This window comes from Odocoileus virginianus, chromosome 3 (genome assembly GCF_023699985.2).
Source record: "Odocoileus virginianus isolate 20LAN1187 ecotype Illinois chromosome 3, Ovbor_1.2, whole genome shotgun sequence".
Classification (NCBI taxonomy): Eukaryota; Metazoa; Chordata; class Mammalia; order Artiodactyla; family Cervidae; genus Odocoileus; species Odocoileus virginianus.
The window spans coordinates 50,179,484-50,193,925 of record NC_069676.1 but is presented as its reverse complement, the minus strand read 5'-3'; the positions used below and the strand labels follow the sequence as shown (position 1 = coordinate 50,193,925).

The 14,442-nt window shown below is 42.6% G+C and overlaps 1 protein-coding gene and 1 non-coding gene across 12 annotated transcripts in view; both read left to right on the top strand.

Annotated features, from left to right (window-relative positions):
• The window catches only part of FGF1 (fibroblast growth factor 1), a 123,063-nt gene that overhangs the window by 56,106 nt on the left and 52,515 nt on the right, over positions 1-14,442 (top strand). The window lies entirely within an intron of this gene.
• Positions 10,658-10,780, top strand: LOC139034554 (small nucleolar RNA SNORA36 family). The gene has a single exon (XR_011487091.1). It is a non-coding gene; the product is annotated as a small nucleolar RNA SNORA36 family (small nucleolar RNA).

The following is a 14,442-nucleotide window of genomic DNA, read 5'->3' as shown; positions in this document are numbered from 1 at the left end:
TTAAGGTGACCCCAGCCATTTCCTCTGGTGTCACCAAGCCCCATAGAATCATAAGACCAAGAGTCATCTCGAGAGCCAGGTGGTCCACTCTGTTCCCTCCAGGCTGTCTGACCTGCCCTGAGCTGATACAATCTTGTAGATTTTATAGTTAGTAGCATGATTCAGAAACTCAAGTCTCTGAGCTCATACACGTACAGTCAAGGGATGGACGACTTGTCCAGACACCTGGTGAGTCAGGGAAGGATGGAGAAAAGCAAGGACAAGAGTCCTAGTCGGCAGGTCAGATAGCAAGGCCTTCTGGAGCCCTGGATTCTGTGTCATTTATTAAGACACCAAGGTGCCTCCCTTCCCAATCTGCTCCTAAAGATCAATGTGCCCACATTCCCCCAGCAGTACCATCTCCTGTGGAAATGACATTTCCTGGTATACCTGGTGGTGAGATTTTTCAGTCCAACTTTAGCTCATCTCATGATACCGTGTGCTGGCTGGATGCTGCTGTCCCTCTGAGAGAAGGCTAGTGGCTGGGTAGCTGTGAAGCGTGTACACATCTGGCCTGCTGAGTACATCACATCTGTGTACATCACGTCTACCTGCTGAGTCCCTATCACCTCTCACCAGTGCATCTAGTTTCCCTCAACTCCTCTCCAGTACTTTTCCACTCAGCAGCCAGGGTGACATTTTAAAAATGCAACTCTCATCATGTCAACCTGCAACCTGCATTGTTTGGTAGTCTTGAGACAAACGCCTGCAGGGCTCTGCATGACCTGACCCCACCAGCTTCCCCATCCACAGTCTTCTCTCCTCACCTTTAGTGGACTAGTTTCAGCTCCCTAAATGAAACATGCCCTTTGTGGGCTCAGGATCTTTGCACACACTCTTCCTGCTGCTTTCTTCCCCTTGTTCACTAGAAATATAAATGCTCCTTCTTCCAGGAAGTCTTCCCATCTCCCAGGCTCTGTAAGTTACCTATTACGTAGTTTAGAAGGTGCCCTGGACTTTGCTGCTCTAACATTCAGTTCACTGGGAATTCCTTTTATGGTGGGTCTTCCTCACTAGAATGCCAGGTTCAAGAGGATTTCATTGCATCTGCCTTCTCCATTACATTCCTCATGCCTGATGCATAGTAGGTGCTCATTAAATATGTGTCAAGTGAATGAATGAGTACTCAGATCTTTGAACAACTGAGAACAACGTTACCAAATAAATTAAGAAGCAGAGGGAAATGAGAATACAACAGAACTGCATTGCAATTCCAAGCCGCACAACCTCCCTCACTCTGGAGGCCTGATTTAATCTTACTCTGGCTTGTACATTGTGATGAGGTCCCAGTTGATTCTTCAGAACTGGTTTCTGACTGAGTTCAGAGAAATCTGGGCCTTTCCACCAGGCCCTACCATGATCAGCAAGCCAGAACCTTAGAACAAGCCAGACCTAGGGAGACACATTTCCTGCTGGTGGCCTGTGGCTCCCACAACAGAGAAAGGAAGGCCTCCCTCCCATCCCAGCCTCTCAGAGCAAAAGGGTTGAGAAGGATCTGGAGCCCTCACTCATTTCACCTTACCTTCTGTCTTATTCTGCCCCCACCCCCACCCCCAGCAGGCACAAACAATAATTCAGCAAAGGAAATATGAGTAATGGAAAGAAAGAGAAAAAATAAACATATCAAAATGGCAGTGTCCTCTGAGCCACTGCTTTTAAAGAAAACAACGTGAGTAGATTTAGAGTTATTTCAGTGACTTTGCTAAAATGAGGAAAATTAACCAAGCTGGCCCTTCTAGGCTGAATTCCTTTCCTCTCTCTTGTTGCATTTAAAAAAAAAAAAAAGGGCGGCTATCCCAAACTAGTGGTTCACACATCCTGGTGTGCACCAGAATCCCTAGGGGAGGTCTGCTGAACTTGCAGGTACCAGCCCTAAGCCAGGCCAAGTGAATCAGGACCTCTGGGGAGGGGACCCTCACTGCACTGAAGCACCACCACCTTGAGGAATAACATTCAGGATGTGAAAGTGATGTCATGCCCCGTGCTTGCTTAGTAACACAGGGTCCACGTAAGAGATTCACATCTGCTCCTGGATACTGACAACCTTGTTCATAGTACACCACCACAAACTATAGTTAAGTTTGGTAGGACAATGAAGATTGTTGATTTTGCCTTCTGGCAGAAGGCATATTCTATTCATTTCATTCATTTAGGTTGACATGGACTGAAGGGACCTCATAGGCAAGGACCTGTGCCAGGGGCAAGGGCAAAGTGATGACAGGGATGGAATTAAGCATGAAAATGATGGTAACTCACAGGTATTGGCATCATAAGAGTGTGCTAGGTGTTTTACATGCATGATCTCATTTAATGCTCAGCCAACCTATGGAGGTATTACTATTATTGTTTCCATTGACGGATGAGAAAACCAAGGCATGGGCAATGACATGACTTGCCCAAAGTCACCCAGCAAGTAAGTGCAGACCCAGACTGAAACCCAAGTCTTCCTCACTATGCAACCTATCTCCCATTTTAACTGTGACCACATAAGCGCTCTTGAGATAGCCAGCCCCTGGTTAATTACAATTAACAGGAAAGGCAGAAGACAATCAAAAGAATAGGTACAAACCATATAGTTTCATGAAACAGTGAGCCATCAACCTAGGGACACTGGATGAGTCTTATCCTGTTTTAGCTAACCACTTGTCTGAGGCTCTGTTCCCTGGATCTCAGGAGTCATGAAAGGCAAACCCGGAAAGCAAAGCAGCTGTTTTCCCTCCTCTGTGGAAGGATGAAGTGAGGGGATTTTAGAGAAAACCAAGTGGCCTTCCCAGCCTGTTTCTGCTGCACACAGAAGGGTATGGCAGTGGGAGACCACAGGCCAAACTCAGAGGGAGACTGTATCATTCAGTAAAGGCCCTAAATTCAGAGGATATTAATAATGTCATCCATGGTGAGCTGATCATGTGCTGCACACATGCTATTCACTTTACACCTTCTTACCAAGCTGGATCTTTGCAACAACCCCACAAGCAGGTACCATTCAGGAGAGGAAGCAGACTCAGAGAGGATAAGACACTGGCCTGGAATCACACACCAACTATGGAATTACACCTGCTGGTCTGAATTCCAGTGAGTTTCTACCCAGTGCCTTGGCTGTCTCTTACTTAAACACAAGGACAGATACTACTTGGAATACTCAAGGAGCAAGAATTCCCAGTTGTCTGCCATTCTGTATTTGGTTATGCCAAGCCTCGCCTCAGTCTGGGAGATGCTGAGTTCTTATTTCAGCAAGTGTTTACTGACTGCCTTCAATACATTGTGCTTCATGCTACACAAGAGCCCCATATTTAATAAGGTGTGTGTGGTGCCCCTCTGCAAGAATTCACTGTAAATTTATAAATTAATAGTGGATAAAATCACTTAGAGGTGATATCACAAGAGGTCTTGGAATTGCTGGATTGAACAGTCATCAATACTAGGTGATTCACAGAGGAGGTGAGCTTTGAAGAGAAGTCAGGAGTGGTTTGTCAGAACTGAGAGATGAGGTCAGTGTAGCAAAGGAGTGAAGTGGCCTGAAGTGTCAAAAGACAAGGAATGCCTCCAAGGTCGCCTGAGCCAGTGCTGGTCCAGGGCATCTGCTCCCCAGGAGCCCAGGGCTCACTGGACTCTGGCAAGCTCCACAGGCCCACAATGCTGGGAAAGCATTCTTTACGTTGGGTCAGAGGCTTGGGAACGTGTGCAGCAAGATCCCACGAGTGGTGCCAGGCACCCTCAGAGCAAGTGGAGGTAAAAGGAGCAAGGGCCCCAGTTTATGAGGGGACTTGGAAACCAGTCAGCAGGTCAGAAGCTTTCAAATTAATTTCTCTACCTTGAAGAGCAGATATAGGAATAAGAAGGGAAATACTGATAATAAGTCAAGGAGTATAAATGGAACCTAAGCACATAATGGGTTCAAACTTTCTGAAAATTTTGAGTAAAAAGCTTAAAATGTATATGCTTTACCCTAGCAATTCTATTTCCATAAATCCTCCTAAGGACATAAATCCTCCTAAAGGTCTGGTGGGTGAGGCTACCTAGAGCAATTCTGTTCATAACAGTGACAGTACACAACCTAAATGTCTAATGATAGAGGCTTAGTTGACACAGTTTTGCTTGTACTTATAACCAAATGCTATAATCCTATGTAGCCATTACAAATGGAGATGTACGTAGATTTACATTTATTAATGAAAAAAAAATCATACATGTGATTCCACTTTCTTTAGACCAAGTCTGAATCAATTTAACAGAACTGAAACCATAGAGAATAAATCCTATGGTCACTGGTAAATTAAATTAGATATCAATAACCATAACATGTCTAGGAAAAATATAAATATTTTCAATTAAACTACACATATAGAAAAAAATCAAAGAAGAAATTATAAAATAGCTTAAGCTAAATGACATACAAAACCCAGCATACAAAAATTTGGGGAGGTAACTCAAGACAATTATTAGAAATTTTACCTTTAAGTGCTCACATTAAAATATTTTAAAAGGTTTAAAATTGATTATCCAAGATTCTGCAGGAAAAGGTTTTGAAAAGTAAAAGGGGAAAGTAAACTAAAAGTAAGCAGTAATAGGAAAAAATAAAGATAAAAGTAGACAGTAACAAATTAGAAAGTAGGCAAACAATGCAGAAAATTAACAAAGCAGAAAGTTTTGTGTCGCAGGAAATCTGAGATATTTGTATATATGATTCACATATATGATTCCACTTTGTAAAATGCTTACATTTCCATGAATGGAAATGTTAGAAGGAGTTCTCTCTGGCTGACAGGATCATGAGCAATCTTTTAAAATTTTTTACTGTTGTTTATCTGTATTTTCTAATTTTTCTATCACCTCCTCATATTTCAGGATTTCTAAGGGGACTGACTGGCATTCTCTGCTTCTTTGTTGAACTGGTATAACAGTAAACCCTAAGTACTAACCTTTGTTTCATCAAGTATGGTGCCTGTGCCCCTGCTGCTACAGGAGCAGTTCTAAGTGGTGCTAGGACATCTCTCAGGACCACTGTAGGGAGACCACTGCCCCCTTCGGAGTCTCTTTCAACCATTTTCACTGTTCAGGGAGAAAGCTTCATCTTGGAACAATTTTGTTTTCAACTCCTCTAGAAGAATCGTTGTTCTCTCTTGATAACCTAAAGAGCTGAGCAGGCAGAGAACAGCACCTAAGCAGAAGCCAGTGACTATGTCCTTTGATTTTATTTGTCTTGACCACTGGCTTCTACTGATGGGATATTTTTGTGATTATACTAGAAAAATAAAGTCTCCTTTACATAAGGACATTGAACTGAAGTAAAACTGCACTTTGGTAATAAAATTTTAAAGTAAGCAGATAATGATCAGCGTGATGAAGGTGCACCCATGTACTGAAGCCCAGGCATAGTAGTGATGACCTCTGGCGAGAGTAATACCACTCCTCAGGGAGTACCAGTGTGCAGCAGAATATTCCAATAGGTCTCCCAGGCTTTGACTTCTGTCTGCTTATCTCACCATTTCAATATGAAAACAACAGCATGAAAATAATAAAGGAAGAATTTGCTCAGATGGTGACCCAGGCAGAGGGTCAGAACAGGATTCCACACATGTCCAGATAAGTCCTGCTGGAAGGATGATGGAAGAGGGAGGCTCCTAAGAGCAGATAGAATTTCTCTGTAACATTTGCCCTGAAGAAAGAGGCCTTTCCACAGGAAGAAGGTCAAGTTCAGTCTATTTTTATAAGAGCATTTCAAGTGGTTAGTGGACTTATTTCCTGTGGTTCCCAAGAATTCTGCAGCAGGCTCTCAGAAGGATGTTGGTGATAGGGAGCAGCGACTTGATGAGTGAGAATCAATAATTATCTCTATATTTGCTTCCCTTTTTTCTATAAAAATAATCCAAGGGAAAAACACTTGCTTTAGAAGAGCAAAGTTCATGACGACAGAGAGTAGAATAGGACATAAAAGTTCCTCAGTGTGTGGGACAGTCCTTAGATCAAGATTTTGCAAGCTGAAGACCGATTTCTCCACTCAGTCCCTTCCTTCCCTCATTTACTCAATAAAGGGCTGGGTGACTTCTCTGTGCCAGGCATGGTTTAGAGGCTGCGGAGAAGGTGGTGAATAAGCCCAGCTCTGTCCTCCAGGAGCTTACGGTTGAGTCAGGGAGAAAGATATCAAGCAAGTAAACACATGGGTGGACAAACAATGAAATTACAAATGATAGAAGTGTTGAAAAGGGAAAGAACAAGAGGCAACAGAAGAGAACAATAGGGGCAGAGAGCGGCAGAACTTAGACCAGAGGTCAGGGAAGACCTCTGAGGAGGTGGCACTTCAGCTGCCATCTGCAAGGTAGAAAGAGGTGGGCACGGGCACTGCTGAGAGAGGGACCGTGTGATGAAGGCAGCCACGTGGAGACCACCGTGGACTCAAGGATCCAAGGGAAGACCTTGGAGAGAAAGTGATGGGCAAAGGGAGAGAGGAATGGGAGGTCAGGCCAGGTCATAGGGTCTCAGACCATGGTTAAGGATTTGAGTTTTACTTTATGGAAATGGAAAGTTACAGGTTTTAAGCTAGGGACTGATCACCTGAAATAGGTTTTAAAAGATCTTCTGACTCTGTGTACAGTAATACTTGAGGAGACCAAGAACAAACGAGGGGCTACTTTAGATGTCAAGACAGGAGCCGGTGGTGAACTGGGCTGGGTACTGACAGTGGGTGACAAGAATGTGAATCTGATAGCCCTTAACTAGAGTCGAATGGCTTGATCCTGAGGGCTCAGACAGGTCAACCAGCTAAAAGGGCTGGTGCCAGGGTAGGATGAGTGAGGCACTTGCATTGGGCACAAAATATACTTAGAAATCAGGAGAAATAATATTTTAACGCAAGACTTTTAAAAAATCAAATTAAGTCCATGATGAACAAAATATCAAGCTTCTTTAAAGAGTAAAAGTACTGAGCTAAGCCATTTAAGGAAGCTGGGGCAAAAGGGGAAAATCAGTCACTGATCCTATCTTTACTGAAAAATTTGACATTCTGTTCCTCACTCTTGTCCTGCCGAGCTGACCATTCCCACCTGTAAAATAAGAGGCTATATGTAACTCTGCTCTAAAATAGACATGATGGAAGGGGAATTAATGACACATATCATCGAAAGCCCCTAGTGGTTTCAATGGTATCCTTCCTTCCTTACTGCGGAGACTCCGAGACAAATGGTGTAAATAGTTGCTTCATAAATACTTCTGATAGTAATGGTAATAACTAACACTTATCAGGCTCTTAATATGTTAGGTGCTTTGCCAGAAACAATTAAGTACAATTATCTCATTTAATCCTCACAGTAATATACACTAGGTAGATATTCTATTACCTATTTTACTATGTCTGGCATATATCCATACTTGACAGGCATTTAATAAATACAGGAAGAAAAGATGGATGAGTAGATAGAAGGGAAAATAAGAGAAAGAAAAAGGGGTGGGCCTTCCACTAATTCCTTCAAAGGCCTATAGGGATAACCAGTGGTTCTAACCCTGGCAAACACTATTCTTTAACATGCTATTTACCTTGCTTAAAAGAATTCAAAGGAAAAGGAAACTAACCTTAAATATCACCTTCTTCCATAGGAAGAATTTTTGATACATTGGTTTTCTTTACACTTCTTCCCAACAACTTTTCTGGGAACATATTTCTTGAATTCATTCACTCCCATATGTTTATTGAGTAATTACTACGCATCAGGCACAGAGCTAGGCACTGACAATATCATGTAAGCCAAAGGAACCTGACCTGGGCCCTCCTGGGGCTTCTGTTAGAGAGTGACTGAGTGAGTGAGTGAGTGAGTGTGTGTGTGTGTGTGTGTGTGTGTGGTGTTGGAGTGAGATAGTAACAAGTAAGCAAATACACAGATAAAATCATAAATTATCATGAATGTTTGGGTCTGAGATAGAGGATAGCGAAGTGATAGGATCTCCCCTAGCCAGGGTGGGCCCAACATAAGTAGACTCAGGGAGGCTCCTAATGGTCATGAAGTTGAAGACTGCGGTTAAGGAGAATTTTTGCAAATCTAATCACCCAAGCTCCTTACAGAATGTGAAACCTGACAACCTAATGATCTGATCTGGTGCAGGCCAGTTTTGAAAAGCAACATTCATTTATTTATCTATCTTCTCTATGAACAAATCCCCAGAAAAGGTATTCATACCATCAAGGGTTTAGGAATACAGTATCAAGAAAATGTTAAGAAATGTTCAGCCTTCTGACCACTCCACCCCATGGTCCCACCTAAACGTCTAGATTTATCAAATTCCAGAGGAGGCCCCTGAACCTGACCATGTTAAGGAGCCAAGGAATGCAGGCTCCTTGAAAGTTAAGAGGAATTATGTGCAAAAAGATGGCAGCCCAGAGAAGAAAGAAGGCTCTCTGACATTTCCCCTTACTTCTTGTTGCTTAATCTGCTTTCAAAGGTCAGTAACATAGAAGTGCCCCATTTTTCAAACCACTCCACCCAATGTAATGGCACTTTGATCTCTGAAACATCAGAGGGGAGCAATGGACACTAGAGGATATTAGTGACTTTGAAAAGTCAGTTAGAAAAAAAGAAATAAACAAGGACAGAAACCATGTGGAGTGGAAAGGATGAGAGCAAAGCATGCTTCCAGCTACCTGCCAGAACTAAAGACAACTCTCATGAGGCCATGTTTAACATACGAGTGTACTGCCCTGGTTATTGGTCCTGGGCTATCATTGTGATTTTCCTGATAAATGGTGTCTTGGTTGCAATGTGTATGTTCCTGGAGATGCTACCTATGAGGGGCAGAGTTATCTCTTAGTTGAGTTTCTTGGATACAAATTTCAACTTACTTCCAAGCTTTATCAAACACCAATCATTTCCCAGGGCCTTTGGTGGTGATTTTCTCTTGTTCCATGCCCTTCCCATAAAGTCCCCCTGGTTCCTGTCAATAGCTGAGCTATGTGTAGCCTTTGTGGGCAACACCAGAGATGGGGTCACAGGGCCAAAGAGCCATCAGACATGATGAAACAGGGCAAACAGTGAAAACTGGACACTGGTCCCTTTTGGACTTTTCATGTGGGATCAAAGAGAGTAGGCAAGTGAAAGGAACTTATAAAAATAGCTGAAGTCCTTAAAAAGAAATAACACAAAAGGAGACCAATTTCACACTGCCTTGAAGCAAGTTCTGCAGGGACCAGGCTCTGGAAGGCTGGTGCTGGGGTGGAGGATTCTTTTCTTCCTGCCCTTTGGCTGTGACACCCACTGGGTCCCTCTGTGAATCCTGGGCCCTGCTCCCCGCCCGCTTCCTGCTGGACGCCTCCACAGGAATGCAGCTCTTGGGGCAGAGCTGGGGCCTTCGTGGCCCACTTTCAAGATCCAGAATAGACTCTGACATGTGAAACGAGTTCCATGGGGTTTACATTCCTCTTTCGTATCCAAGCACCTTGCAACACAAAACCGCCTGCCAGGACTGCTAACTCTTCTTCCAGGGACATTTGGAAATCACTGTCTGGCAGAAATTTGAGTTTTGTCTTTTTTATTTTTAATGTTTCAAGTGAGCATGGGGCCCTTGGAAATGAGGTTGCCCCACAGAGTGGAGGCAGCAGGATAATAAACTGATGTCTCGAGACTGAGGGTTTTAGTCTCGGCTAAGTCATAAGTTTGCTTTGATAAGTCACTCAGCCTCTCTGCACCCCAGGTCTCTTGGCCAGCGAAAACGGAGAGGCCTTCATCCATTCAGCATAACAGTAGGAAGAACAAATATGAAATGATTATTAAGTACCTAATGTACAGTCTATGTAACTGGCACTCCATGATGATAGTTTACTCAAGTAAAATGCTTTGTGAAACCCTAAATGTTGTAAAAAAGTAAATAATCAACACATGGGATAAAATATATGCTCTTACTAACAACAGTCATAATACCTTCCATTTTTAAGGCACTCACTCACTACATGCAAGGCCCTTCCCAGGCCTCACTCTCTCCCATCCTCATGGTACAATAGGATCAGTCCTCTTAACAGCTTCCTTTTATCAATAAGGATCAGAAAAATTAAATGACTCGCCAGGTCATGCAAGCCACGTCTATGAGAACCTCCCTTTTTCACGGCCGCTCCAACACAGTGGGAAGGAAGATCTTTCCCTCAGTCTGCCAGTGACCTCAGACCTCACCCAGCCCTTTAAAAGTAAAGGCAAATGACTTTGCAGTGACAAAAGCCAAGAAAGATTTAGCCATGGCTGGGTTATTTGGGGAAAGCATCATAGTGACAATGAGGAAAGTGCTGGTGGGCGCCACTTATAACGCTGGGGAAGTCGAGAGTCACGTGTCAAAGAGCCCGTCAAAGACTTCATCCAAGGAAGACAAGTACCCCCAGCAGAACACAGTCCAGGGGCCTCTGCGAGCTATGGAAGCTGGCAGGGTGAAACAGGGAGAAAAGCTAAGGATCACTTAATCCAACAGGCATGTTATTCTCTTCGCATGTTGCTTTGGCAATTCAAATCATGGACTCTGGAGTCAGAACCTAAGTCTTTCTTCAGCTCTCAGTTTTCACATTTATGTAGCTGTGTGACCTTAAGACAAATTACTTAAGCTCTCTGAGTCTCAGGGTCTTCAGAAGCAAAACAGGGGACAAACAAGCAATGCCTTGAGTTCAGTTCAGGGCAGCGTCTCTGTTCTGTTAATTAAACTCAGAGACATCAAACTGACCAGGGTAGCTGACTGCTAGAAAATATTGCTCTATTCATTTACCTCCTAGCCATAAAAACAAAGAAAGAAAAGCAATGCCTGCCTAACAGAATTTCTTCAAGATTAATTAATATAATATATACAAAGCATTTTAGACAGTACCTGGTACATAGCAAGGAGAAAAGGTCACTATTTTATTATTTATGGGCATATTTATTATTTATGGGTATGTCCAGGGTAGGCTATTGGGAAACATATGGTAGGGCAAGGCCTCAGCATTTCCAAAGAGATAACAAACACATACTTCAAAAGACTGAGTTTGTAGAAGCCAAATTTTCTAGGTCAGGAGAAAAGAAAAAAAAAAACAACTCAGCAAACAGACTCTCTTTCTATGAGCTGGAAGGTCTGTCGATTTCAAGAAAGGAATGTCCTTGCTGGGCTGGTCCTGGAGACTGTTAACTTGCACAACAGATTCAAAAGATTTTTGGAGACACATCAGTAAGAGGAGGCTAGATGGGTGGAAAGGGTTGCTAGAGCCCCTGCAGAATCACTTTGCATTTGGCTCGAGGCCCTGGGGCTTTAATGTGTCAGTCTGCAGGAAGGATGTTTCCATTGAAGACGTGTGCAGGTCTTCAGAACGGCTAAGTGCCTGCTGGATGCTCTGGCCCGGGGTGTACCATTAAGCCCAGACAGACCTGGGGCCCACAGAGCACACAGCTGCGCCAGGGAGCACTCTGTTTTTCCTCTTGAACAGAGGCCGTTTTCTCTAAGCATTTAAAAGAATTCCTGATGTCTAAACAAATGATGCTCTAAGGGGGAAGTGTTTCGGGAATGGTTAAGCCAGACTGCAGAGAATTAAATTTGGGAATCAAGGGAAGGAATGAAGGATATTGGAGGAGATTCTTTGGAAAGTATGTGTCTGCTCATATTTTCTACTCTTCATTGAGGGGTATAAGACCTAAGGCTGGGACTGAGCGTTTGGGTAACACAGCCCAATTAGATGAACAGTCCCCACTTCCTGCTGGCTACACTTGATCTAAGCATCTATATCCCTCTTATCTGAAGCATAACTTTATAACTTCATTTCTGGTATGGCCAGATTGTGAATACCTTAAAGGCAGACATTATGATTTCTACTACAGTTCCAGAAATCCTGTTTCGAAAAGACTTAGATATGTTTCAAAATCCAGAATTTGGGAGATTTTAGAAAGGTAGTATGGTGTGTATATTGTATATGATGGAATAATTCCAAAGGTGTCTGGCATAGTAGCCTAAAATCAAGCATGTTAATAACTCTCCACCAGATTATATAAATATTAACCCAAATGGAATAAAAAAAAAAACTTTAAAAAGTCTCAGGACAGTTTCTGTCCGGTTTTGCCACATTTGAATTATAAAAGGACTTCTGGTTTTCAGAGTCTTTTGAATTTCAGAATTATGGATTAGGGATTTCAGGCTTTTTTAAAATTTCATTTTAGTTTTCCTTCTTTTCTTTTGCAAATTTTCAGAACATCTGCAGCATCCTGCCCTTGACAGGTACATAGTAGAAGTTATCTTCCAAAACATGACATTTTGATATCCCTCATGTAATATCTGATTCTGGAAGCCAGGGGATAGTTTATTCTCAATGACTTTGGGATTCTTAAGGATTAGAAGAATACTAAATTAAAGAGTATTGGAGATGAAGACAACTGAAACATAGATTTTCTATCATCCTGGAGAGTAACACACACAAACCCATAGTATATCATAGTCAACACCTAAGCAAATGAGAAGAGAGCATCAATGCATGTCAGTGACATGAAAAATTTCTACCCTATCACTTAAAAAATATTTGCAAATATTGCTAAAATATCAGTAAACATTAAAAATCAACTTTGTTCAATTTTAATAGCACAGATAACTGGCAAAATCAATAAGATACATGGAGGCTGGTAATCAAGCTAACATATACTGAATGCTTACAAGTTTTCAAGTGCTGGGCTCAGTGCTTTGCATGTATTATTATTTATGGCTTACAGAACTCCACGCAGTAGCTGCTACTATGGGGCCTCATTCTGGAGGTAAGGAGTTAAAAAAAAAAAAAAAAAGACACACACTAGTGAGTGTCCCGCCAGAACTCCAACCTGAGTTTGGCAGTCAGAGGGAAAAAAGGAAGGAAGGCAGGCAGGGAGGGAGAGAGGGAAAGGAAGAATAGAGAGAGAGGAAAAGTCTTTTCTTATAGCATTTGCCAATTTCTGTGGTGTAAATACTCTCCCTGGGGCCAACTTACAAGTTACTAATGGTTCAACAACCGGCTCACAAAATTCATGAATTAATAAGTTGGATTTCACAAACTTGTAGGAGATGACTCCTGCATGTCACTGTCAAGTCCATCCCATGGCCATGTCCATAGTTTACTGCTAACTTTGGAAGATGGGAGTTCAGCTCATGGAACAGATCTGGCTTAGGAGGAACACACAGAAGTGATAGCCCAAGCCAGTCAGTCATGGCCCCATTCCTTCCTCAGTGCTGGTGCAGACCTGGTACACACCAAAGGTAGAATAGAAAATAGGAGAACACTTGTCTCCCTCTCCTCACCAGAGGGTGTGAAGTGGGTCCTGCCAACCTTGACACTCCCTGGCAGAAATAACAACTCCTGGAACTTGTTTCCAGACCCTATCAACTTTCTCTAGGTGAGATAAGGAGGTCAGACTTGAGACCAAAGGGTCTGATCCCTTCCTTTAAGATCTTTAATTTCCTTAACATCTCCTTCGAAGTAGTAAGGAAGTATCTTCTATAAAATGATAACCAGATTTTGGCCTGCTTTTAACATAGGATAGGATATTCCAGACCTAATCTGAACCAAATTAAAATACATGTAGGCTCTTGGCTTAGCTACTCTGTTAACACCTTTAGGACACCACCTTCTAAGTAGGTGTCCTGATAATATATTTCCATGAGAGGCTCCCAAGAAGGGACTGGCCTGCTATTCAATCAACAGAAACGCACATAACACTGATTATGTCCAGCCATTTGCTAAGTTCTGGGTCTAGAAAGAAAAAGCACAGTTTCTGTTCCAGGGCCTTGGAGACTAATGAAGAAGACAGTCAAGCAAACATAGTCAAATAATATTCATTCACTCTTTCAACAAATATTTATCAAATGCCCATTCAGTAACAGGCATTTTGCCAGGTACTAGGCTACCATGGTGAGCAAGACAGATTGGTTTGTACTATCATGGAGCTGACAGCTCAGTCATGAAGACACATTAATTAAATAATCATAAGAATGAAGGTGTAATTAAAAACTGAAATAGGAGCTCTGAGGAAATGTTAAATGGTCCTGGAAGAACTAGAGGAACCTAATCCAGTTAATGGAAGTCAGGCAAGGCTTGAGGAAATGAGAATTGAACTAAGACTGGGAAAAAAAGTAGGAGTTAATCAGGTGAATAAGGCAGAGGGGAGGAGGAGGAGAACGGTGTGCTCCAGAGAGAGGGAATAGCATAAGGAAGCGGAAGCTTAGAGAGAGAATATGAAGGTGCGTGAGCAGGGGTAGAGGCCAGGGCTGGTCCTCACAGAGACCTGCTGTCCTTGTTCTGGCCTTACTCTTTATCCCAGAGCAACTGGAAAATAATGAAGGGTTAAGTAGGGAATATGTACAGCAGTTACACCCAGTGCTGTCACAGAGTAAACGGTATGCTGCCATGGGAGCATCAGGGAATCGACTAATCTAAACTGGTGTCTGTGGGATGGAGGAAGA